Here is a 24717-nt window from a genome sequence, read left to right as displayed (position 1 = left end):
ACATGTATTTAATGTGCAGGAAAAGGAATAAGAGCAATTTTCTGGTGTTTTTATCGTCATAATTTAAGTTTGTTTCTAAAGGTGGAGGCGCTTTTCTGGATTTAAATAATTACCTCGGGTGTCCCCGATAATTGGAACCCCTTTGCAAACCACATCTCATTACCCACAATGCCTGGCAGCAGCCCGTCGCCGTTTCGGTCACCGGAGAGGAGGCGGAGTTCAAGCTCCCGAGAAGAGTGGAGCGGAGCAACGTCTCTCCTGCAGCCGGGTTCCAAAATCCGGCGTAAGATGCAGGAATATCAACGGATACCCAGCTGCCCCCTCCCGTTCATGCCGATCACAACTTTTCCCAAACAAAGTCCAGAAACGCCTGAAGCTAGCGAGGCTTTAATTCTAATGACTTCCACTCTGCTGCATGCAACCAAAGTCTGGATGATGAAATGCAGGCGGCTGCATTAAGATGCTGATCTGACCTTTTGGTTCCTGCGGAGCAGCCGCAGAACCATTAGGATGCAACTATAACGAGGCAAACACAACCCCTCCCTCATCGTTCATCCGCCCACCCCCTTCCTCAGACTCCTGACCGGCCTTCAGGCAGAACTTTGGCGTCTCGACCAACACAAGGATGGAGATGCTCTGCAGGAACAGACGGGACTACAAAAGACAGAAAAATGGTTTCTAGAAAGTCACCCAAACGTGGAGGGAGGGGCCACTATTAAACTTTTAACAGGGTGGGGGGGGGGGGGCAAGTTAGAGAAAGATTCTGGGGTCTGAAGTTAGATCGTCCATCTGTAAAATTTTCTACTTGTAGACAGAAATTGTAAAAAGTTTAGCAGGTTGGACGCCTCTCTTCAAATTTGCTGCTCGACACCCCAGATGCTTGTGGGAGGAGCTACCACTTGACGCTTTCCCTATATGGAGCGGTGTCCGAGCATCTCTCATGGAAGACACTGAGGATGTGTAGAGATGGGATTTACTTTAAGCAGCCCTAGAAAAGCACCGGTAATCACGTCTCCATGTCTGGGTTCATGAGGTCAGAGTCTCTCCCGCCGACGGCCGCTTTCCGCCGCTACCTACGCTTTCCTGTGACCCGGTCTGACGACTCGCTGTTCCACGTTAGTTTGACGGGGAATAATAAGAACACGAATCCAAATAGCGGATCTTTTTATCATCGTCTTGTTGAAAAATATACAATCTAGAAGGCCAGCTCCGATTGGTCCAATCCATAGGCCACGCCCCTAAGTTAAACCCTAATTGATTTAAAAATCACATTTTTATTCTTTTATGCTGTAAATGTTTTGCAGCAGCGCCAATGAGGTGAGCACAAACTTTTCCAGTTTATTGGAAATTAAATGTGATTAATCAGAAATTTTCAAATAGTTGGAGATTTTATTTAAGTAAAAAACAAAATGTTCCTTTGGCTGTAAATGTTTTTTTTAAATACACACATATAATGTATTCCACCTCTCAGGTGTGGAACAATGCCGTATTGAATCTCCTACATAATTTAAATACAATAAGCAATGATTCACAGCCGCGCCAAACACGCCCCGCAGAGATATAGAGGCCTGAACGGCCTGGGATGAATTTCAGCACCGCGGACAGCGACACCTTCTCCATCAGGCTCCAGAGAATGTTGGTGAAGCTGATCCGCCTGAAACAAATTACAGACGGGAGCGTTTAATTCACCGCCGCACGCCCACACACGGAATTGGATTCATCGCTCGTGTGACACATCCTCTGCAACGGCGCCGCATTGTTAGGCATGCGGGCCGGGTAGCACGCCGTTATTTGACTCGCCGATACGGCAACAGAGAATCTGCTGGCGTCACATCAGAAAGAAGACATTACTCCTCGGCGGGGAGACTTATGTGCGGCTGCGACGGCTGTCATGTACCATTAATAATGGTAATGACGGCATTAGGAGGGCGCAATGGGACGGGTTTCACTGATCTGCCGAGCCTGAGAGACAAGGTCATTCCAAATGGCGGTAAGCGGGTCTGCCGGTTCATCACGGAGAACTGTGTCTGTTCACATCCGTCACTCCAGCATAGCCCGCTGAGTGACATCATCTCCATGTCTGTCTGAGCTCATGGATGCTGTGGCTTCACTTGGGCCTCAAGTCCAACCCGTCCGTCTGGATCTGGAGGCGGTTCACACCTCTGACTGCTGCTAAGGGCCACCATGTCCTAAAGGTCGGCTTCACCGTTCAAAGTTTAGCCCCCAGTTCTCTTAAAATAGAACTAACACAACCTTTCATTTCAAAATGGTTATTGTAAAAATGTCTGGTTTTCTAAAATCAAACATGATATGAAATGTTACCAACAACCCCGTTAGAATTTAGAATTAAAAACACATTTGTCATAAACCTTAGAAATCCTTGTAACATTTCATATTTCAGTGGAGCTCCGCCTAGGTTTTAAGTAATAGTTTTGACTTTGTCTTTGCTTTATTTTTGGAATTACACATTCTTATTTTGTCTACACGTTTATTAAACAACATTAAGGTCGCCTCACACAGCCGCTACCCACATTTTACGCATTTTCCACGTACGAGGTGTCGGCCTTCCGTGACACAGGCGTGATACATTCATGAGTGTCTCTGGCGTTCGTTTTTCATCGATGTGCGCAGATGTTCGTCGAGGGATTCGGCTGACGGGTCTTCACGTAAATTCAGCTTTAACCTTTTATCATTTTTGGTCGGTTAAGAATTCTGCAGAAAATGCTTATTTTACGTAGTTTATACGCAATCGTGTGTGATTTTTGTGTATGCAAATGGGTCTTTCCATGACCGTTCCACATCTGTCTAATAGACTTTTCATGCATGTGCCACCGATGTCTACCTTTCATATTACGCATATGGCGCACGTCTCACGATAAATTACACAATTGAAGCCTGAATTTTGAGCCACATTAGGCTTTTACGTTAATTTAGGTGTTCGTTGCGTGCCTCATTCGTAATTTCGTGGTTTTCACGTGGTTCATACGTGATCCATCTGAAAATTTCACGTAAAGACCACAACGTTTCACACTTTTTCCGCGCATGTTCCCGCCTGTCCAGTTTTCATCCGTGCATGATGCACTAAATGTATATAGTGGCTGTGGGACATGGCCTTAAAAATAATGTTTAATGAGTTTTTGACATTGTGTTCTTGTGGCATTTTTCCAAGTCCCAAATGTGTTCCCCCTATGACCAAGTTTAAAGGTTTCCCGCATGAACCCTGTTGGGGGATTTGCTTCAGACGGGTCTCTAATGGACCTCAGCTGTACTATTGACTTAACATCGAATCACGTTGGGTGTGAACGCAGATAAACCGTAACACAGAATCCTAAACGTAACCCTTCTTCTGGGTCCGTGTGGCCAGGAAAAAAGTTCAGGATTTGGAAAACTACATGCTAATAGTTACTTTTCTTTTTCTCTGGTGATTCATTTTATTTGCTGTTCAAGCTAATTCAACAATCTGCATGTAGCATCGCATCAGTTCTGAGCAACAGTTGCTGCTGCGATGTCGCCTAAATCTCGGTGTGTAGTCTGATCAAACAGCAGCGTCTGGTTCACACTTTCGTTTTGTCGTTCTGTTCAAGAAGGGTCGATTTGGAAAATGTCACCGTTTTATTTATCACTAAAGGGAAACTTTGGAGAATCGAGACTGTCAGTTGGTGTCGTTGGAGGCTTCAGACAAACATGAAATATTTTGGTAAAATAATTTAGTTAAAAACTTCCGAATCATAATTAAAACCACCACTGGAAACGTTTTTTATTTTATTTTAATGTCATGGGGTTAAACACTAAATTTGTGATCGTTGAATTGTAAAAAGAAAAACAAACTGAATTGGTTTATTGTGGAATTATTGTGTAGTATAAATATGTGGTTGGACTAAAGAGATGTGTATCAAGGATTACCACAAAAACAGTTTAATAGATAAATTATTTGAGTGGGGGGGGAACCCTAAAAACTGCCCCGGACTACTTTAGGTTTAGGAGGATAAACTTTTCTCCGCAGTAATGTGCAATATTTATTTACGCATTTTTGCATTTATTTTGCTCTATTGAACATGAACAAAACCAACGGACGCCTCCAAACCCTAGAGTCGTGGTTTCACTCAAAAGGCCCAAACCCCCCCCCCATAAAAAAAGAAAATCCAACTGAGGAGAAGCAGCTCCAGAGACGATGAAGCTCCTCACAGATCGCTTATCTGTGGGAAGGAAATGCGCCCGCTGAGCATCCTCTGACGGGTTTGTTTGTTTGCTTTCAGCCCAAACCGCCGCTCTCTGAATGCGGGTTTGATTCCAGAGAACCCAGAGACGGCAAAACGCTCCACCAGCCAGTCATCAGACGGTGATTGAACGCCGCAGCTGTCGGGCCTTTTCACGTCTCAGAAACATAATTAGTCATCTCAACGGTGTCCTTGAAAAAACACTCGATCATAGTAATTAAGAAGATAAATCTATTTCTGTAGCCCCCCCTCCTTGTGTTAGACAAGTTGTTTTTAGGAAATAGACGTCAATTTACATCTTTATGAAACTCATCATTTGAACTTTTTAATGCTGGTTTTCTACTGTGGAGCAGAAGTTTCTGTCAAACTACGCAGTTTCTAAGAGTTCTGGAAAACACAAAAGTCCACGCTGCACCTGAAAGCATCTTTCCCATAGAAAACGAGGGTTCTGAGAGAACCTGGATGATGATGATGATGATGGATGAAGGTGGGTTTTGTCACACCCATCGACTGCATCCCAGAACTGGACTGAGTGACGTCACCAACAGAAATCTCTTTATACGGACACCCCTGGCCTATGACAAGCACTCTGCCGCGTCTGAACTGGTTTGATCCGAGTTCTAACTAAATCTGGATCGGTCCGTTCACCGTCGTGTGCGTCTGTGACAGAAGAGCGTATCCGTCTTGGTGTTCGTTTCTCCGAATAGCTTCTCTTTCTCCAATATCTGCTCTTCCGGCTGAAAGCAGCAGTTTGTCTTGGTGTCCAGCGGGCCGGCATCCTTTCCTCCCACCGGCTGCCAGAGCTCCTGATTGAGTGAGGGCGCCATTGACCTTCAGCCATTTTACTGAGACTGTATTAAAAAGGCTCAGCCGGAGAGCGCCGCTTTTATGGCCGAGCCGTCCCAAGGTCCCGCTGACCCGATGGATGGATATTAGGGGGATAAATCAGACCTCCGTGCCAGCGTTGGGGATGAGGACCGGAGCATCGCCACTGCCATTGTTGGGATTTACAGGAACTTATTTACAGCTTGGGAACGGCGCCGCCGTCTGTCGCTGTTGGTGTCTTTCATGCTGTCAAACGGGCTCTTTCCCGCCGGATTGACCGGCGGAGCTTCAGCCTCACTAATGATGGAAGGGAACGCCATAATGCCGCGTTCGTCACCGATTATCACCTCTCAGTGCGTCCAATCTCCACTGAGGGACGGTTTCTAACATGAATAATGAATAACTGCAGGAGAAAGCCTTTACTGTGCTGGAAAACTGGAAAACTGTCAGATTCCCAAAAACATTCCTGCTGAAAAGGAAATTCTGAGGACCTCCTTAATTAAACGTATTTTCACTTTCCTTTAAGTCTAATTAATGGTGGTGGGGGGGGGTCATTAATTAAACCACATCAAGTCTGCGTTTCAGACGCCGCCTCAGCTAATGAGCCTTCAGAGAGTCAGCTCAGACCCGGATTTGAACCTGCAGCAGACGACAGTACGGCAGCGTCCAAACCGATTCAGAGAAACTGGAAAGTGGGACGAAAAAATAAACTATAACCAGAAAATTAAAAGTCTAAGATTCAGTTAAGTTCCTTAACTTCCTCATTTCCAACAGAATTCTCCCGTTTTTTTAAATAAATGGATTTTAAAGCCGTTTCTCTGTCGTCGCTCGATGGGACGTTTATAAAAAAACGTACAAAAATGGAGCCTCTGGCCAGTTTCCATTCACTCATCTCTGCTGCTGTGAGGAGATGTTAACACATTTAAAGCACCTGAGAATGTGTGAGATCAGCACCACGGAGAGCACAAGTGTGGCAACATCATTTCACTAAAGTCGGGTTTCTGTTACTAGAAAACATCGGGAGTTTTCAGATCACCTTCCGCAAACTCCCCCAATTCCGTTTGAACCACCAGGAAAGCAAACGGAAAGACGAAATGAAAGCAGAAGAGACTCCGTTTCTGCTCAGAATCATCTGGAGAACATCAGACTTCAAGAGGAGATAAAACATTTCAGTCCATTAGAGGCCCAGCAGACACTGAAAGACAACACTGTGATCCAGAATCAGAGATTCATCTGTGAGTTTTTCCTGATAATCTGCATCATTTTCCATCCTCACACTGCAGAATAACCGCTGTGGCGGATATGACGACGCAAGCAGGTGACTGGGACCTTCAGGTGAATGACATCCTGGACTTTATGCAACTTGCTATTAGAAAAACTTCAGCAGCAACGTTTCCAATTCCAGATATTTATGTCATTCTCAAAGCTTTCAGGCTCCTCCCTTTGATCTGTAACTACATGAGCAGTTTACCCCAAACCCCCCCACACCCATGTCCATTCTGTCCGTCAGAGTCAGGACGCTAGAGCCCGTGGCGTCCAACCACACGGCCATGAATCCATCCACAGAATGGCTCCGGTCAGTCAGAAGCCGACAAACTTCCAGCCAAAATTAAAAGAAAACAGGCAGCACATCATCATGGGCGGCGGCGGCGAGGTGAAAGCGTCCTCACCTCGCCGTGTGGGCAGAGGAGCAAACATGGCACAAACACCAAAGCGGGGAAAATGGCGATAAAGAGAGCGGCCAGCCCCATCATGCTTAAAGTTTCACAGGCTGGAAATGAATTTGTTTCGCCTTCTGCTGCCAGGAAAGGCTCTCACTGAAGCTGGATGGCAGGTTCCTAAATTCTGCCTGATGGAACCAGAGCGTTGAGAGCGAATCTGAGGCTCTTTGGCTGATTATCGCCCATCAACGTCTATGACGAGTCTGAGAGTTTCAAAGAGAAAAGCCAAAACAATAAAGCTGAATGTCCCAGGAGAGCAGGATCACACTCGTTTGGTTTTGGAGGCTGAATTCCTGAAGGCCGGACTGGCGGGACGCTTTGGCCCTCGGAACTCACGGCGCCATCAACGCCAACTTGAGCGCCAAGTTAGCTAAAAACAAAAACGGCCTGAGAAGAAGAGAAAACTACACGACTGTATTTGGTCGGCTGGTTCCGTTTGATCCATCAGTCACGTTGATCTGAAGTGAAATGTCACCGAGATGAACGACTCCATTCCCATGAGCGTTTCCAGGTCATGATGGATGTGTTTACGCCGCAGCAAACGACCTTGACAACGAACGCCGATCATATCGCCACTCATGTTTGGTTTTAGCCTCTGATTTTCTATCCAGTCAGGCGGAACGGTTAGCGCTTTTCTTCACGTCCCTTTTTTTATGACCGCTGACGGCTTCATGCCGTCCATCTTCCTCCTGAACGGATCCATGGAATCCAAGTGGAGATACTAGAAGTTCCTGGATTCTCCTCCATTGATGCCGTTCCTGTCGTTGTTGAGGAACAGCCTAGGAAAACCGGGAAAACCGGGATTCAATTCAAAGACGGGCAGTTTTCTGCAGCTCCTACCCACATTTTTACAGAAAAAAGAAAAGAAAAAAAACGGTGAAGCTGCGGTTTCACTGTAAATAATTAAAGTAAGGTCAGTTTAAAAACTGTTTAAAATACAAAATGATTGACAGTTTAAAATGGAGGGTTAAGCAGAAACCACGAAGGAGTATTAGGGCACTAAAAAAGAAAAACACAATAAATAAGAAGAAACTTATGAGAAAAAGTCAGAATTTAATGACAAAGTAGTAAAACTAAAAAGAAAAGTGGTCAGTCGACAAGAATAAAGTCATATTTATGAGAAAAGAGCCTCAATTTTATGAGAATAAAGTTGTATAATTGTATGAAAAAGATTTAAAGAGAATAATGTAAAATGACAAAGTCATAATAAAGTTGCAAAACTGAAAAAAATAATTTTAGAAGAATTTATACACTTATTAGAAATTAGTCATAATTTTTCCAATCGTAGAATTATGAAAAAAACAGAAGACAAATGTCGTAATTTTCTGAGAATAAAGTAGAGCAATTATTTTAAATTAAATTTGAGTCCTTGAATTAAAGTTGTAAAATTGAGAAAGAATACAATTTTACAAGAATAAAGTTGTAAAATTATGAGACAAAAAGTCAAAATCTTATTAGAATAATAAAAGTCACAAAACTATGAGAATTAGGTAACAACTTTAGGGAAAAAAACAAAGACAAAGTGAAAATAATTTTGAGAATAAAGTCGTAATTTTATGTGAAGGATTAAGAAAAAAAGTTGTAATTTTACGAAAAAGAAAAAACAAAAGATATCAAAATATTGGTAAAAAGAGGTTAAATTGAAATATTTCAAGCTTTTTAGTCTCAATGTTTTTCCAAAACCGTCATTTGGAGAAGCCTCAAAGGGTCACTGCTAAACAAACTGGCTGTTCAGAGTCCTGCATCCGAGAACATCATCAGAACAGAACCGGGAAGAACCGCAGACCAGCCGGTCCAAAGACAGAGGCTGGAACCAGAACAGCATGTCAGGGTTCTGTACGGTGTCACCTGAGTCATTAAGCTCTTAATGACACATTAATTAAGAGAAGATTCCCTCAAACTGAACTCAAAGTTCACTTTCCTACATTTCCAAAGGAATTTTCAATGGATTTCTGAAGTGGCTTTCTCCCCCGCAGAGTCGATATCCTGGGAGTTAAGCAGCTGAGCGGCGGCAGAACAATGGTGGGGGTGGGTGGGTGGGGGGTGGGGGCTGTTTCTCGCCAGCAGGACAATAGCGGTCGGTTCTGCAGCACGCTCAACAAATTTGCCAATAACACATAATGAGCTTCCTCTGTGCCACAAGTTCAAACACGCAGTTGTTCAAACGATAACGCTTAGGGGCTTATTGAATGAGAGGCAACTGATTTGAGTGGGGCAGGAGCTCCACGCGCTGATGCCCCACGTCCATAAAAAACCCCTCCATCCAGGAAATTCTACCTCCGCCAAGCAAACAACAACATGATTAGGAGGATATTAATGAAACTCAGACACCACACTTCAAATTAATTCACTTGTTTAGGATTCTAGAGCCAACCTAGTTGAGGGTGCAGTTCCTCAAACGACCACTTGAGCCTGGCTTTCTAAAGCGGGGGGGCAATTATCCATTTACAGCTTTGTTGAAGTGGGCGGGGCTAACTAAAGTCACTCTGATCCACCCACTCCGAGCTCCGATATCTTCTAAAGGTCGTGTCGCACAACTACTACGTACATTTAGCACATGTGCACGAATGAACATTGGTCAAGAACATACATGGAAAAAGTGAGAGAAGTTGTGGCCTTTGTGTGAAATTTTCACAGATGTGTCATGAATGAATCACATTAAAACCACAGAAGAAGTACGGATAGATCATGCAACAAACGTGTAGACCGACTTAAGCCAAATCCGGCCCAAACTCACCCATCAACTGTGTTATTTTAACAGGATGTGTGTGCCGTTTACGTGTCCGAGTCATGTCAAGACCAAACTACAAGGTCATCACAATTGTGTGAAGTATTTATTCAAGGAAGGACCACAATCTGATCACTTTGGTGCCGTGTCGCCATTCTGACTGAGGTTCCTCACTGTTCAAGGCCACATTTAGAGATTTAGTTCCAAGTTTAAAGTTCTAGGTTCTAAATTTAAAGTTTGACAAGACTCAACTTCAAGGAGGCGTCATCTGCATAAAACAGGACTTTAAACTAAAGTTCCCTTCCCTCTCAGTGAGGCAACACCGACCGCCTGTCCACATTTTGGTGATAAAATGTTGGATCGTCCGTCACCAGTGGGTAGGAAACTTAATATTTTGGCCAACAAATTATATTATTCGCACTCTGTTCCATCTGGAAGCAGAACCTGGTTTTGGTGAAAGAACAATTGCATGAACGGATGTTTGTAGAACAGCGTCAAGAGCTTTGGTTTCACTAAGAGTCACAAAGAGTTAGCGATAACATTTGCCATCATTTTGTCTTCTTTAGGTTATTAGATCAAGATGGTTTTGGATGCCAACCAAATTTAAGGCTGGATTTTAGGATTTTAGAAACCAAGTTTGTCCAAATTTAGAACAATGAAGGACAAAATGTATCAAGAAAACAGACGTGGATTGACTTTCTATCCAAAAGGGCTGCTAATCGGAACTTTACTAATCATTTTGTCCAATAATGCCTTCTAATACCAAACCACATCAGTACATCTGATTGATGCTGCATTCAAGGACTATAAGGACATTTATTAACTCCGCCATTTTTAAAGCGTTTGTCTTTTCTGTTTTTTTAAATATTGACACTTCAATGCACAAACTGAAAATATGCATTAAAAAACGGAATTAATATTCTATAACAGGAAACAGCAAAAGAAAACTGAAAAGCTTTTACATTTTTGAACTTTTGCATTTTAAACCCAATAGAACGTTAACTAATTTAGAAAAATAGCTACATCTTAAACCCCCCCCCCCCCCCCCCTCTTTCCTGCTGCAGCTTCAATAAAGACTGATGGAAACATTCAGATTAAAACTGGAGTCATTGAGAGTACTTCTGAAATATTCAGCTTAAATACATTCTATAATAAAGCCTCTTTGCCCAAAGAAAATCTCTTCTTTTCAAACAGAAGGTCACTTCAGGAATAAGTGGATCATCAACATGCAGAACAATTCTGTCTCCTCCAGCATCCACCCACCGTCTGATACCAGACTCTGATGGAAGCCTCCATCTGATGGTCCTGATGGACACGGAGAAGCATCTGGTTTAAGGAAAAGTCGCAGTTTGGATCGGTTCGGTTTTGCTTAAGGGGCGGTGACGCCCCCACCAGGGCACAAAGAAAAAAACTATATGTGACAGCACAAACTAAACAGAGAACAATGGAAGCATCACAGCAAACACAAAAAACCCCAATGTATAAAAAAAACAACAACACAGGCCTCCCTCAAATCCTACAAAATAAAAGCCACAATCTGACATCCTGGAATTAACCGGAGAGGAAGATTCCAAAGAAAATGTCATTTCTTTCCTCCAAGCTCCAAGAAGAACGACCGTGCAAACTCCGCCCCCAACTCCGCCCAAACCGTCGCCGCCCATCGCCAACCTTTCTTCAAGTCTTTCAGATGTCGTCGTTTTCAGCTCCTCTAAATGAACCAAATCTGGATACATGTTCCAAGGACACACCCCCTACCCGACTTGGGACACGCCTGAAAGCGTGACATCATAAGATGAGACTAAAAGGTCTGCAAACATCTTCAATGAGTCAAAAAAAAAAACAGAAAAGACCAGGAGAACTGATCTGCTGATCTTCTCCTGACACAGCAGAAGCAGCCTGGCTGATCATGTGACCCGTCTTCCATCGGCGTCGTGCGACCACCTTCACCCGCGTGCAGTTGAAACTGTCCCTGCAGGAGTTTAAATGCCACACGGGTCCTTTGGCAGCACGCTTCCCGCTGCAGCGCCGACTATAATTAGATGCCATTCATAATGATGGGAATCTTTGTACTGGTATTTGAATTTGATTAAGGCGGCGCGAGACTCCGATCTTTAGATAGGCCGGTGTGGGAGAACGTCGCTCGTGAAGCCCTCAGCGTCTCCATTAACGTGTTTTCTAATTAATTTAGAGATGTGTGCTCCGAGTGTAAATATGTGAAATGAAAGGGGGAGGGGGGGCTGATGATATATTCTCACTGGATTTTCCGTCAGACGCCACAAAGCCGCTGGAGGACACAGGAGAGCAGCATCTGTCTTTATTAGAGCTCATTAGGTTTGTATCTCTTGTTCGGTTTGCTCCCTTCCACTGATCCACAGCTGCAGGATAAATCGTAGACACGAGTTCCTTGAAGCTGCTCGGCGGACGACCCACGCCGTTTTGGCTTGCATACATGTAAAGGAAAATACCTGCTTAGCATAAAAACGGTGCAGCCGTCCTCATCCATCACCTCAAGTCTGAGCTGGCAGGAGCCGGCTTATTACCACCCGCCGACGCCAAACATTTGTTTCCGTGATTTACATACGCAGCCGTGTTTACATAAACCATTACATGACATTTGGTTCCTGTCTTTTTTTGGGATGTGGGAACTCCAAACGTTTTTTGCAGGAAATTAAGTCTTCAAAAAGGCGATTCTTTCAGAATAAAAGACCGTCCAGCACAGAGACTCATTAATCCCAAAGGAGGTCTGGATGGACCGAGATTCAGAGCAGCAACTGCTGACGTTGAAGGAAACCCAGGAGATCCTTTTTACCCTTAAGGGGGTAAAAACCCGGTCAGTTCAGAGGAAGACTGAAGGTACGAGTCACCTGTGGAGCTCAGGAGGCGGACGACACCAGGTGCTTTTAGCATACGGTCGCTACCCGATACTAAGTACAATTGGAAGAGTCTTGGTGTGAAATGTCATAGTGGTGGACATCTGGTGAATCTTGTTCACAGCTCTATTCTGATAAGACTTGGTGTGGAATCATTTTGTCCAGCGACAAACTGATGGTTGGTACTTCCATGAAGTAAAAAGGATACCATCAAATACGTCGCTACCAAATCTGAGTCCCTGATTGGTCAAAGTTCAACTGGTTTGACTTGAAAAGCACGTTTAATGACTTTTGCAAACGGTTGTAGAAACCAGCGAAGCACCAAACTAGAGATGTCGCCAGCAAGAACAAAACAACACACTGAAACTATAACTCTTCAACAAGTTAGCAAACACATTTGAACTGTTTGACGTGGAAAAAAACAGCTTTGCGCTAGTCGTGTTACGTTCATAAAAGCTGCTATTAGAATTTGCTGCAATTCTGTAAAAGTTACGGGAGTCAAAAACGGTGTGTCTTTGTTTGCTCTCGCTGGCGTAACGAAAAAGAACCCCTGGTGGCCAAAGGCAGCCAGCGTGAGCACAGACGTGTTAAATCTGCCGCGATTTTAGCTTCATCTACACAAAAACCAGAACTACTGGAGATATTTTCCCAATAGATCATTTTTTAATAAAAAAAAAAACGCACTCAGCAGTCATTTCTATGACCACAAACATCACGTTTTTGTTTGACGGTTAGGCCCGTGTCATTGGTACATTGTGTATTTTCCGCGTATCAAATATCGGTCTTCCTGATCCATCTCTGATAGAAGTAATTCAAGAGTGTTTCTCACGTCCGTCTTTCATCGATGTGCGATTTCTGTCGAGGTTTTTTATCGTAAATTAGGTTTTGAGCTGTTCAAACTATTTAGTCCGTTGAGAATTACGCAATTCACGCATAGTTTACAAAGTTTAAACGCAATTATTACGTAAATCTTTCACAATTGTGAGTAATTTTTGCGAGATTCCACGTGCGTCGGAAGGACTTTTGACGCGCGACCTACCGATGTGACTTTTTTTTTAGATCGCGTATCCGGCGGACATATCTCGTTTTAATTACGTAATTGACGCATGAATCACTGATGAAGTGCCGATAAAACACAAGAATCGCGGACGGCTCATGTTTTATGTTGATTCAGGTGTTCTTTGCGTGGTTTTAACGAGGTTACGTTTTAACGTGAAAATTTCACGTTAAGAACCACAACCTTTCTCCCTTTTTCCACATAGATTGACATGAGGTCAACTTTAATCCGTGCAATGTGCGCTAAATGTCCGTAGCGACTGTGGGACACGGCTTAATAAAGCAAATCTGACCCTGAAGCCGTTACTAATGGAGGAAAAAGCATGTAGTCGGTTTGAATCTCGGTTTCAATCAGTGACGTTTGCTCATCTGGACAAGAGGTGCTTCAGCTTCATGATCTCTCGTGGCAATTAGATTAAAAAAGCTAATAAGCAAAGACTGTCAGATATCTCAGTTTCAAGAGAATTTTATTACAGATTCATTTCTAATCTGAAGTTATTGTGGAATCAGAACTACATCCAGATACGCATCAGTGATTTAAAGCATTAGATCAACACTGGAGCTCTAAAGAAAAAGAAAAACAAAAACAAAAACTTTTTTCTTCTCTTTATCTTTAATTAAAAAAAGTCCTTTGAGGTTTCTGACAGAAACAAATGGAAGCAAACAAAGGTTCTGCCTGAAACGTCCCGTCTGCAGAACTAACTTGATAAATTGTGGCTCCAAACCGATCAATGGGAATCAAACCAAAGGGGGACAAAGGTGCAGACAATTACCAACTCTTAACCAATGCATTAATTGCCCTCCTGCCCCCTCACAGCCCGCTCCGTTTGGGCATCAGGGGCGTGTTCGCAGCGGCATCCATCAGCCCGGATAAGGTGATCCGTCTGCAGCCATGAATGCAAATGATTAACGTGCAGCTTTAAGGCAAATCACTTTATGAAAAGGCGGGAAAAAAAACAACTAAAAAACTGTTTTTAATGTTGGTTAAACAGTAGAAGTTTCCAAACCTCCCACAGTGAAATTAAGCTAATTTTTAGGGATCAAAAGCTAACATGACTAATCTAATGTGCTCGTGACGCAGCAGGGAGTCTTCGTGTTCGGCTTCCTGCTGCTTTACAGGAAAAGTGATGAAACTGCAGCTCAGAGAGGAACTCCACCAACGACATCACAGACGGGAGCAGATCTGTCTGATCATTTATGTCAATCACAGAAAAAAAGGAAAAATATCAAGTTGAATTGCAAAATAAACTTTTTTCCCCTTTTATTACTTTAGAACGGCAGATTCTTCTATTGGATTTTGATCTATTAAACTGATAGAAGTGAAATAATTCTTTATTTCTAATAAAAATGTAATTTACTTTTTAAGTTTTGGGTTTTAATTTTGCTCAATTGAATGACTGAAAAATCAAACTGCATCCATTTTTTTCCAACACATTAAAGCAGCTGCTGCTTTAAAGTCAGAAAATATAATATTTCTTAGGTTTTTTTGAATGATTTTGTTTGATCTTTTTCATGTTTTCACACAAAAAAAAACAATCATCCACATTTCTTAAATTATCAAAATGTTCCTTTGTATTGAAATGTAGGGAAACAAAAGATACAAAATAAGTTTAAGTAGCAATAAGAACAAAGTACAGGAAGTAACTAGAGAACCCATCTGCTAGATTTTTAAAAGGTTTAAATTGACAGATTTAGTAGAACAGTGTTTTAAACTGAACAAGTGAATCAGAAATTTTTGCCTCTGTGAACAAAATATGATTTATAAAAAAGAAATTCCAGTAATTTTTAAATTGTTTCAATGAAAAGCATCAGCTTATGGTATATGGAGTCCTATACTGTTCATAATTAAATAAATAAATATTTAATTCAATAAATAAATATGACGTCATGCAAATACACAACCAACCAATAAATCTCTCATAAATATATAGAAAGATCATGAAATTGTGAAAAACCTGCACACTGATTTTAAATTAGCCATTGTATTATTCAATATATTTAATTTTGCTTTAAAAACATGTTCATTATTTTAAAACAGCATTTTCAAAATATTCATTTTTAATCATGTGGAATATATTATACGACTTTTTTCAGAACCTCGGATTTCAAAATCAATATTTTCCAAAGTAGCTTTGTTTTTATTTCATGTTGCTGTTTTTCACAATGGCGTATTTATTTCATGAAGAGCTTTTTCAGGACAATGAGTCTGTCTGTCAATCAAACTGGACAAGGCGGAGACACTTTTGTGATTGGCTATTCCTTTACCCAGACATGAGCAGCAGCACCCTAACTCCCCTGACTATATCGATCGAAGATGCTTCAGCAAACGTGATGGCGCAATGCACACCCCTCAACACTAGGGGGAGTATGCACCTCAACACATCCACAGTGTTACAAGAAATTGGGCAGTTTTGGTTCTAAATTTAAGGATAAAAGTGGCTTTAGGCGAGTGTGCATAATTCAGGTGATTTTGTGGTCGGTTTGGCAATTTTCATCTTCTCATGAACATTTAGTAGTGGTCTAAGTTAGGCTGGGTGGTTGTTGGAGTTCCACTAAGCTTCTATGAACTGGAGTTTCCATGAACGCACCATGCCGCGTGTGGGAGGGGCAACAAGCTAATGTTTTTAGCCTTATAGCCACATGGAGCGGTTGCTTGTGCTTATCTCAGTAACAATGCATGGATGCACAATGTACATGGAGAGTGTTAAGATGTCAGAATCGTCATCGCACGAAAGGTTCAACATTTTCCTTGAGAGGGAAAAATAAAACCAGAGGACCTGATTATAATCATAGAAAATAGAAAAATATCATAAGGTTCAGGAGGCCCGAGCAGGCTTGTCCCGCTTTGCACAGCTGCCTGGTCTCACTCTGTCGATCCTCCTGCGAGCCGACATATGTCACGATGTGAGCTGTGAGTGAATGGCGTTAGAATGAGGAGTGTGAAAGATGTTGACGACCGGAGCTCCTTTGTGGTTTGGTCCACACAAACCCTCAAACTACAAAAACAGAGTTGTGGATGTTTGCATCTTCTGCAGCAGACAGATAGTTTGTCTCTATTTGATCCTCTAATGTCAGCAAAGCCTCGCGGATATCGCTGAAATATGTCATCTCTCTGGCACACCGCTGAGCGGGTATCGAGGAATATGAGTCGATTTCCATGGATCAGCCAATGAGCGTTTAGACCCCGCCCACTTTCACTGATTGACAGAAAGACCCATTCTCCTGAAAAAGCTCTTCATGAAATAAATCAGCCATTGTGAAAAACAGCAACATGAAATAAAAACAAAGCTACTTTGGAAAATATTCGATTTTGAAATATGAGCTTCTGAAAAAAGACAGAATTATAGTAAAATTCAACATGATTAAAAATGAATATTTTAAAATGCTGTTTTAAAATAATGAACATGTTTTTAAAGCAAAATGAAATATATTGAATAATACAATGGCTAATTTAAAATCAGTATGCAGGTTTTTCACAATTTCATGATCTTTTTATATATTTATGAGAGATTTATTGGTTGATTGTGTATTTGCATGACGTCATATTTATTTATTGAATTAAATATTTATTTATTTAATTATGAACAGTATAGGACTCCATAATGGTATAGAGGCAAAGTGAATAAACATATTTAAAAAGTTAGAGTAAGAAGTGGTTCTTTTGTCTATGATGCGTTTAAGGACATGGGTGGGTGTTCGCCATCTGAGTTTGGGGCAGAAATAACGTTTTTCTTCTTTTTGAATCGTTTCGTTGTAACAAAAAAAAAACTGGGGGTTGTTCTGTTTTGTTCTTGTAATTATTTTGTGGTAATAAATAAAATATTGAGAGTTCATTTTGGAATTTTCACACATTTTGAGGATTCAGTATATTCCCATTTCACTAAAGCTCTGAAATATTTTAAAATCAATCACCAAATTCTAAAGTTGTGTCTGACATTTAAACATATTCCTGTGATTTGATAAAGTCTGTGATCCGGGTTCTGATCCATCAGGGGGGAGGACCTCCATCAGAACCAGACCCGGTTCCTGCGTCCTTAGCGGATCATCGGTGCCGTTTTTTCTTCACATTTTAATTCACATTTTACTGCTGCTCCAGTCGACTTCTGCGGTAAACTTTGGGGAGAATGTGTCGGTTAAAAGGATGGAAATGATTGTAGTGTCCTGGACATTTTACGGTTTAGTCCACGAGGCGGTAAAAAGGTTAAAGGGGTCCAGGTTTTGTTTTATACCACTTCTATGGTGGGAGGGAGGGGGGGCATGAGCAGAGCCTGGAGGGGCAAAAACAAAAGTGTCCATGCTCTTCAAAAGCTAACTGAGGATCGTGGAAAGACCTGTGGTTTCCATGAAATCAGACCCGAGGCTCTGAACCAACCCCCCCCCACCCACTAACACACACAGACATGACCCCCCCCATCAGAGGGTGAGTGATGCAGCAGCGAGGGGCCGTTCATTCTGCGGCTGCCTTCAGGGTAAGAGGTCCAAACAGCTCTCAGGACGCCATCATCATCATCCATTCGGAGCATGATGGGAAACGACTCTTCAGACGGAACGAAGAGTCCCGACCGAAGAGATGCTGAGTGGTTAAAATTCAAAATCCCCCCCCCCCCAGCAGCATTCAGTGGGTGGAGGGGGCAGGAGGAGGAAACCAACTTTCAGAAAAAAAACATAATATTTTCAAAAAGTCGTCTATCCGACAGACACGCTTGTTCCACATTTCACTGAAAACGTCTCCACTTGTCCGCTAAGCATCGAGCCTCACTAGCAACTTTTTTCACTTACTGTTGACGTTCTAGAAATTAACTAGGAAGAGACAACAAAAGGGTCGTGCGACAGTGTTGCCACGGGCTTATAATGGATTGTAGCTGACCACAATTTAGGAAAATGTAAACAGTTTATAAGAAAATGCTGGCAGGCGCATGTTTATGATTTTATGGTGGAAATTTTAAGGGGCCAAATGAAGCCCACGGGTTGGACTTTGGACACGCCTGCTCTACATGCTCCCACTGTCCCAGGTTATAAAGAACGACAACATTAGTTCCATATCTATGCAGACGACACACAGCTATTTGTTACATTGAGACAGAGGCCCTGTAGAGGCTCTTGGTACACATGTATTTGTCTAAAACCGCCAACCGGACCAGAAACGTGGGTGTAGTCTATGAAAAAGACCTACATTTCACTAAACAAGCCAACATAAAAATAGTTCAAGGATCAAAGATCTGATGTCCAACCAGGACCTGCAGAAACTGGTCCCTACAGCGATCTTTAGTCCCCTTGACATTTAAATTCCAAATGGTAGATTTAATATTTATTTGTAAGTGATTATTAGTGATGGGTCCGGCATTGGGTGTGTTTAATTTTGATATTGAGGAGAAAATTAGCTTTTATTATGAGTCTAAGCTATCTTATTTTAAAATATATTTTATTTTGAAAAATTACCGGATCTCCTTGGTTACATTTCTGTCACTTGGATTTGCTAAATCAGTCCAGCGGTGATTTTAACAGAGTAGGAAAAAAAATACATATATTTTTGATGCCTCGGATGCGCGTCCAGCTTCCAGCCGTTAAAGATCCTCGCGCTCGTGCGCCCCTGTTTTCCCCGCCCACCTGTGTTTGACATTTTATTTTAATCTTTACGTAAGGTGTTAAATGTGGTGTTTCAATGAAGTTCGTGGAATTTTTCTTGTTTAAATTTAATATCAGAGGAGTTTCTTTTCTTGGTTGCCTGCAATGACATTGTCGGTCCAGCAGGAGTCAGTATTAAGTGACACAGCATCGACACAGTATCAATACAGTTTGGGCAATGTGCCGAAACGCTTCACGAGGCTTCATCTACCCATCAATAGCGACCATGTTAGAGGCAGGATAATGTTGTCCCTCATTTCCCGTCTGAGCAGGTCTTACCTGTAAGGAGGAAGCGTGGACGCCGTCCTCAGGATCCAAAAGGAAGCTGGGCAGGAATCCAGAGAATGCCTACAAAATAAAAGTCTAATGAAATCCACAATGTCCAGAGATCCCAGCCAGAAAGATCTGCCTTCATTCAGTAATCTGTCATTTCAATAAAATAATCTCAGTTTCAGAGCTTTAAGCTTTAATTTATTCTTTAAATTATTGCAATATTAAAAAAATTACGAAAGTGGCGGTAAATACAACGCCACACAGCGATTTTAGAGTGTCAATCACACCACGGATAACGTTTTGAGAAGCAGAGCCTCACCTGAGAGCAGCCACACCTCCACGCTGATGTGTGCAGGGAGTAAAAATAGCTAATTTTTAATTTATTTCTTCACACAAACTTAAAGAAATTAAAGGAGGGTCTTCTTTAAGTGGGAAAAATAAAGATAATCGTCACTAAACTCACCAGATAAACTGAAGTTTTGGAGGAAAAGGAAGTAAAAAGAATGACAATGACAAAGGTTCAGAGCACAGGTGAACCCAATCAGCCAATTAAAGCTCAGGCACTAAACAGGAAACAGACCAACTCTTTCAAATTAAAACAGGAAACCTACAGAAGTTCCAGTATTTTTTAGGTCTAACCTTGAATAGTGAAATAACTTTTTAAACAGAGAACGTCTAGTTTCTCCTTTTCACGGTAGAAATGGAGGTTTTAAGCTTTAAGATATTTGAATTTTCCTTTTAACTCATCTTCACATGGAGTTAAAATAAGACACATTTATGAAGTATGCATGACAAGAAATCACTTTAACTGTTAGGTTGTTTTCTTGTGCCTCTTTCCTTTTTATAGTATCTTCTGCCATTATTTCCCGCTTGACTCCTACAATTTTTATTTTTCAACTACAATTTTACACCTATTTCCAGGATTTGTGCCTCCATTTTTTCACAAATGGACTTCAAACTTTGATTGCTTTTCAACAACTGATCATTTCTTTCTTTATTTTACTAATTATGACCCTTTAAGTTTCATCTTCATTCAGTAATCAAACATTCAAGCCTGCACTTTCTTCTGGAACTGCAGCTCCTTCTAGTTTTTCTTTTTTTTTAAATTGCATAAAAACGTTTTTAAAATTCTCCAAACTTTATCTTTGACATACACAGAAGTTTTATGTTTTATATTTTTGTTCATTAACGTTTACTCTAATATTTACAAAGCAGTGAAAACACAAAAATGTATTTGGTTACCAAGTTTTCATACTTAATCTGAAGAAACTTTTATTTTGAAATAAAACAAAAACAGCTGGTTCTGGTCTCCATGAGTCATAAATCTTTGGAAGAATTTGCTTTCCTCAGGCTTCTGTCTAAAACAGAACTGATAAAAAGTTCTGCCGTGGACCCGAAAGCTTTTACTTTGCTGCCCCTGAGACGTCTTCTGTTGGCTGCTCCTAACATGAAACGGATCAGAACCATTCTGATCCGTTTCATGTGAGGAGCAGCTCGGATCAGAACAAGCAAGTAGGCGACCGGTCGGAAAAACCTGTTACTTTGTTATTTTTTCCTTTTTTCTACTTGTCACCTGAATACTGATGACCCGGTTCACCTGGTTCAGGTGTGTCAACGTGGAACCTCTTCACCTGTGGACAGGAAGTCCAGCATGTGGAGTCGAGGAAGCTTTTCCTCGGAAAGAAGAGAAACTAAATGAAGGCGGGGGGAGGGGGGGGGGGCTCTGAAACATCCTTTCATCCTGGGGTCACAGGCTGAAAGCCCCAGGATTTAAGGTTTTAATAACATGTGAAGTCACACGCTGACTCCTCCCCTCCACCTGATCGGTTCTCTCCTGGCGCCCCCCGCCTGCATCCATCCACACGCTGGGGGAGAAATCTCTTGCCTTAATTCTGCTTTTCCTCCCATGGAAACGTTTGAAAGGATGAAGGAACCGGTTCTGGAAGGAGAACACAAAAACCAAACTTGAATCTAAAAGGCAGAAAAGTGAGACTTTTCCAGCGAGGTGGGCGTGGCCTAACATGCTAATGACTATTGATGAGGCTCATTACCGGATCCAAACCCGGGTGGGTCCTTCTGATCCTTCTCATCTGTCAGACGACAGCATGAAGACATTTGATTTTTTCCTAGCAGAAAAGCTTTTATTGATTGTTTTAATATTCATTTTTTTTTTTTTTAACTTTATTAATTTCAATCATGTCTGAAAATCTTTGGTGTTGGACCGGACGGAAAAGGAAAGAGGGGAAGAAGAGAGAGGGACGTTAGAGAGAGGGGGGGTAGGGGGTGATAATAGGAGGGGAAGGGGTATAAGACCATGAAGCAGCATAAAGCAACAAGTTTACTGGTTGTTAATCATTACGGTAAGGTTCAAATGTAGTACAAAAAGGGCGGAGCCTGTCCACACACACACACTCAAATGTTATAAACACACCTGCTAGCTGCAAAAATGTCCACCTGTCGACATGTACACAAAACAGATAGTGTTCACACGCATACTTATGCCTTAAAACCAACTAGTGTGACTTATTTCAGTCATTCAGTCATTCAAACTATAAGTGCAAAGGTGAGCTAACACCTGTGCTCAGGTGAGTGTTTATGTTCTTCTAAAATGGATGGTGGAACGTGAAAAGAAGGAGGGAGAGTGCCCAGCCATCCCCACCCCAAGACCCCCACCGCAGCAGCAGCGGCAGCCGGAATCCCCCCAACGCCACACGGGAACAGGCAGGGAACAACCGCCGCCCGGGCGACCAAGCCACCCAGGCCAGGGCCAGCAGGGCCGCCGCAAGGCCCCCAGAGCCAGAGAGCAGGGAGGCACGGAGGGAAAGAGAGCGCCGCCCCAGCCCAACCAGGAGAGCAGCCCCCCCGCCGCGCCGGGAGAACCCAACGCAGGGCCCCACCGGAAAAGGACGCCCACAGCCCCAAACGAGCACCCCACCACCACCCAGGAGTTCCGGGCATCCCCCCGCCCCAACCCCAGGTACGAGCCAGGACCCCCCAAGGGAGACCCGCTCCGCACTCCAGGCAGCCATCCGCCCGGCCCACGGTTGGTCCAGGGAGGAGCGAGGCAGGGGGCCTGCCGCCCCCGCCCAGGAGGGGGGAACCCCGGGGAAAAAAAGAGGGCCCACAAGGGGTGTTGTAAATATGGCCCGACCAGGCTCGGCCACAGTTGGAAATTTGGCGGGGCCCAGCACTCAGGAGCAAGGACCAGAACCCACCCCCCAGGGACCAGACACCCCCGGCTCAGATGTAATGTGTAATATTCAAATGTGTTTTTATTTATTCCCAAAGTTAAAGTGAAAGTTTGATTTTATTTATAAATCAGAGATTTGCATGATTTTTAGCCTTCAAATAAACAGATTTTTTCTGATGAATTTTTGATCAAAGAACAAACAAAAAAACATGTTTTTTGGACTGAACTGATCTGCATGGAAGCGCCTGGCTCAGTCACAGGTCTGCCTCCACTTTTCACAATAAAAGCTGTGTTTGTTCCTGAACGACCGTTTGCGTGTTTGGCAGATGTTTGCAGACAAACGGCGTCTGAGCGGTTTCCATCTCCTCCTGCCATTTATTTGAGCAGGTCGGAAGACGCAGACGCAAAGTTCAGAGGGAGCAGGAAGCCGTTTGGATGGAGGAGAAAACAAAAGCGGGCTGGAAAAAAAAGAAAAACTCGGAAATGGTCTTAGATGGAAACAGATTTTAAAAAAAAGAGAGACTGTTTGTCACAAAACCAGCTGAGAAAATAGGAAGAGAAGCATGAAAATAGAAAAGATTAAATCAGTTCAATAAGGTAAAATCATTACAGATAAGACTGGAAATGCCAACAGCAAAAAGGAAAACAAACAGGGAAAACTTAAATATGACACTTTCTCTTTAATTCTCAGTCCACCTTAAATGACAAAAACACATTTTATGAAGTCGCTTTCATGTCTTAGTTTTAAGCATCAAAGGTTAAGAAGGAAATTAGAGCAAAGAGTGATTTCACTGAGGACTACTGCCCCCTACAGGAACCTCACGACTCGCTTTGTTTGGCTGAAAAAAACCCAAAACAGGAAGCAGCTCTGAACTGATTTTTATTTTCTTTTTAAAAAAAAGAAAAGATGAAATCAGAGATTATTAGCGTTTCCTCTCACTAGTCCTCCTGCAACCACTTTGCGGTTGAACCACATCAGGGTTCGCTTTCAAGTGAGCTCCGGCTCTTATTTTGAAACGCATCCGACCTTTCCTGTTTATTCTGCATCAACAAAGTCAGACTTGGACCCAGCGACCAAAAGCGTCCGTCCAGACTCCAACACGATTTCAGTGTAAGGAAACACACACCAACCAACACAAAGAGAGGGAGACGCTGCCGCTCAGCATCGGGGGAAGTTGAGGTCATTTTGACTGCTGATTATTAATGTTCGCTTATTTCCAAGGAAACAGGATTCCTGGAAATAAAACACGATTTGAAAATTAGTCTCGCCGTGGATTTGAGCTGGACAGACGCTGTACCACAGCCGGGTGAATAAAAAGGTGTTTTCCAATCGTTTTGTGTTTGTGTGATGCATCAGCAAACAGAAAGACGTTAGAATGGGGTCTTTTTGCAGATTCCACATCTTTTAATCTCGTTCTAATCCTGTTTACCTCAGACTGGAGTCAGAGATACTTCCATCCTAAATAAAATGAACTCATGGGAACATCCAGAAAAGCCCTAAAACTCCACTTTTGATCATCTCCTCCTCAAATATTGATTCCGATTAGTCGAAGTCACTCAGATTAAAACAATACGCACCGGTTTACAGGAAGCAGGTTTAACAAATTAAGAGCCTTTGGTTTAAATATGATAAAGATAGCTCATTTATAAGAAGTGATAATATGGATTATACAGTAATATTCAATAAAAACAGCTCCTTGTGCTTCTGAAACCCAAAACAGGAGGATTTTTTTTTCTGCTTTGAACACAGAGAAACGTTTGTTGTTCTTTTGTCACATCCTAAAACATTTCCTGTCAATCAAAAGTCGGTCTTTTGCAGCTGGATGTCTGTGTTTTAAAGCTGCAATCAAAATGTTAGTTTAAAAGATCAATAAAGAGTGTTGGGACAAAAAAATATAAACAAATATGTGAGAAAAAAAGACCAAAATTTATGAGAAATAATCCACATTATATGAGAATAAAGTTGTGAGATTATGGGACAAAATTCGTACAAAAATTAAAAGAATGAAGTGGATAAAGTCGGATTTTTTTCAATAGTTAAGTCGAAAATGTCTAAGAAAAAATGATTCTGAAAAATAATTAAATATTTTGTAGAATATTGTAAGAATATGGAAATAAAGTCAACATTTTATGATAAAAACATCATAAATCTACAAGAAAAAACAAGATTATAAAATAATAAAAACTTTAGATTATAAGAAAAACATATAAT

General features: G+C 42.1%; 1 protein-coding gene across 5 annotated transcripts in view; it reads right to left on the bottom strand.

Moving 5' to 3' along the window:
- Window positions 1-20829, bottom strand: part of ncam2a (neural cell adhesion molecule 2a) — a 321431-nt gene extending 300602 nt beyond the window's left edge. For 3 of the 5 annotated variants that reach the window (XM_078931074.1, XM_078931083.1, XM_078931079.1), the window contains exons 1-3: window positions 19779-20829; window positions 19635-19657; window positions 19322-19390 (exon numbers count right to left, since the gene is read on the bottom strand). The gene's annotated coding sequence lies outside the window, so the exon portion shown is untranslated. Of the gene's footprint in view, window positions 1-19321; window positions 19391-19634 lie in introns of all 5 variants that reach the window. The other 2 variants (XM_078931075.1, XM_078931081.1) reach the window with 2 other exon arrangements.
- Between the last annotated feature and the right edge of the window lie 3888 nt (window positions 20830-24717).

This window comes from Oryzias latipes, chromosome 2, assembly GCF_053564925.1.
Source record: "Oryzias latipes strain Hd-rR chromosome 2, Olatipes_Hd-rR_3.1".
In the NCBI taxonomy this organism is placed as follows: domain Eukaryota; kingdom Metazoa; phylum Chordata; class Actinopteri; order Beloniformes; family Adrianichthyidae; genus Oryzias; species Oryzias latipes.
The sequence above is the reverse complement of the archived record's forward strand: the minus strand, read 5'-3'. Positions and strand labels throughout refer to the sequence as shown.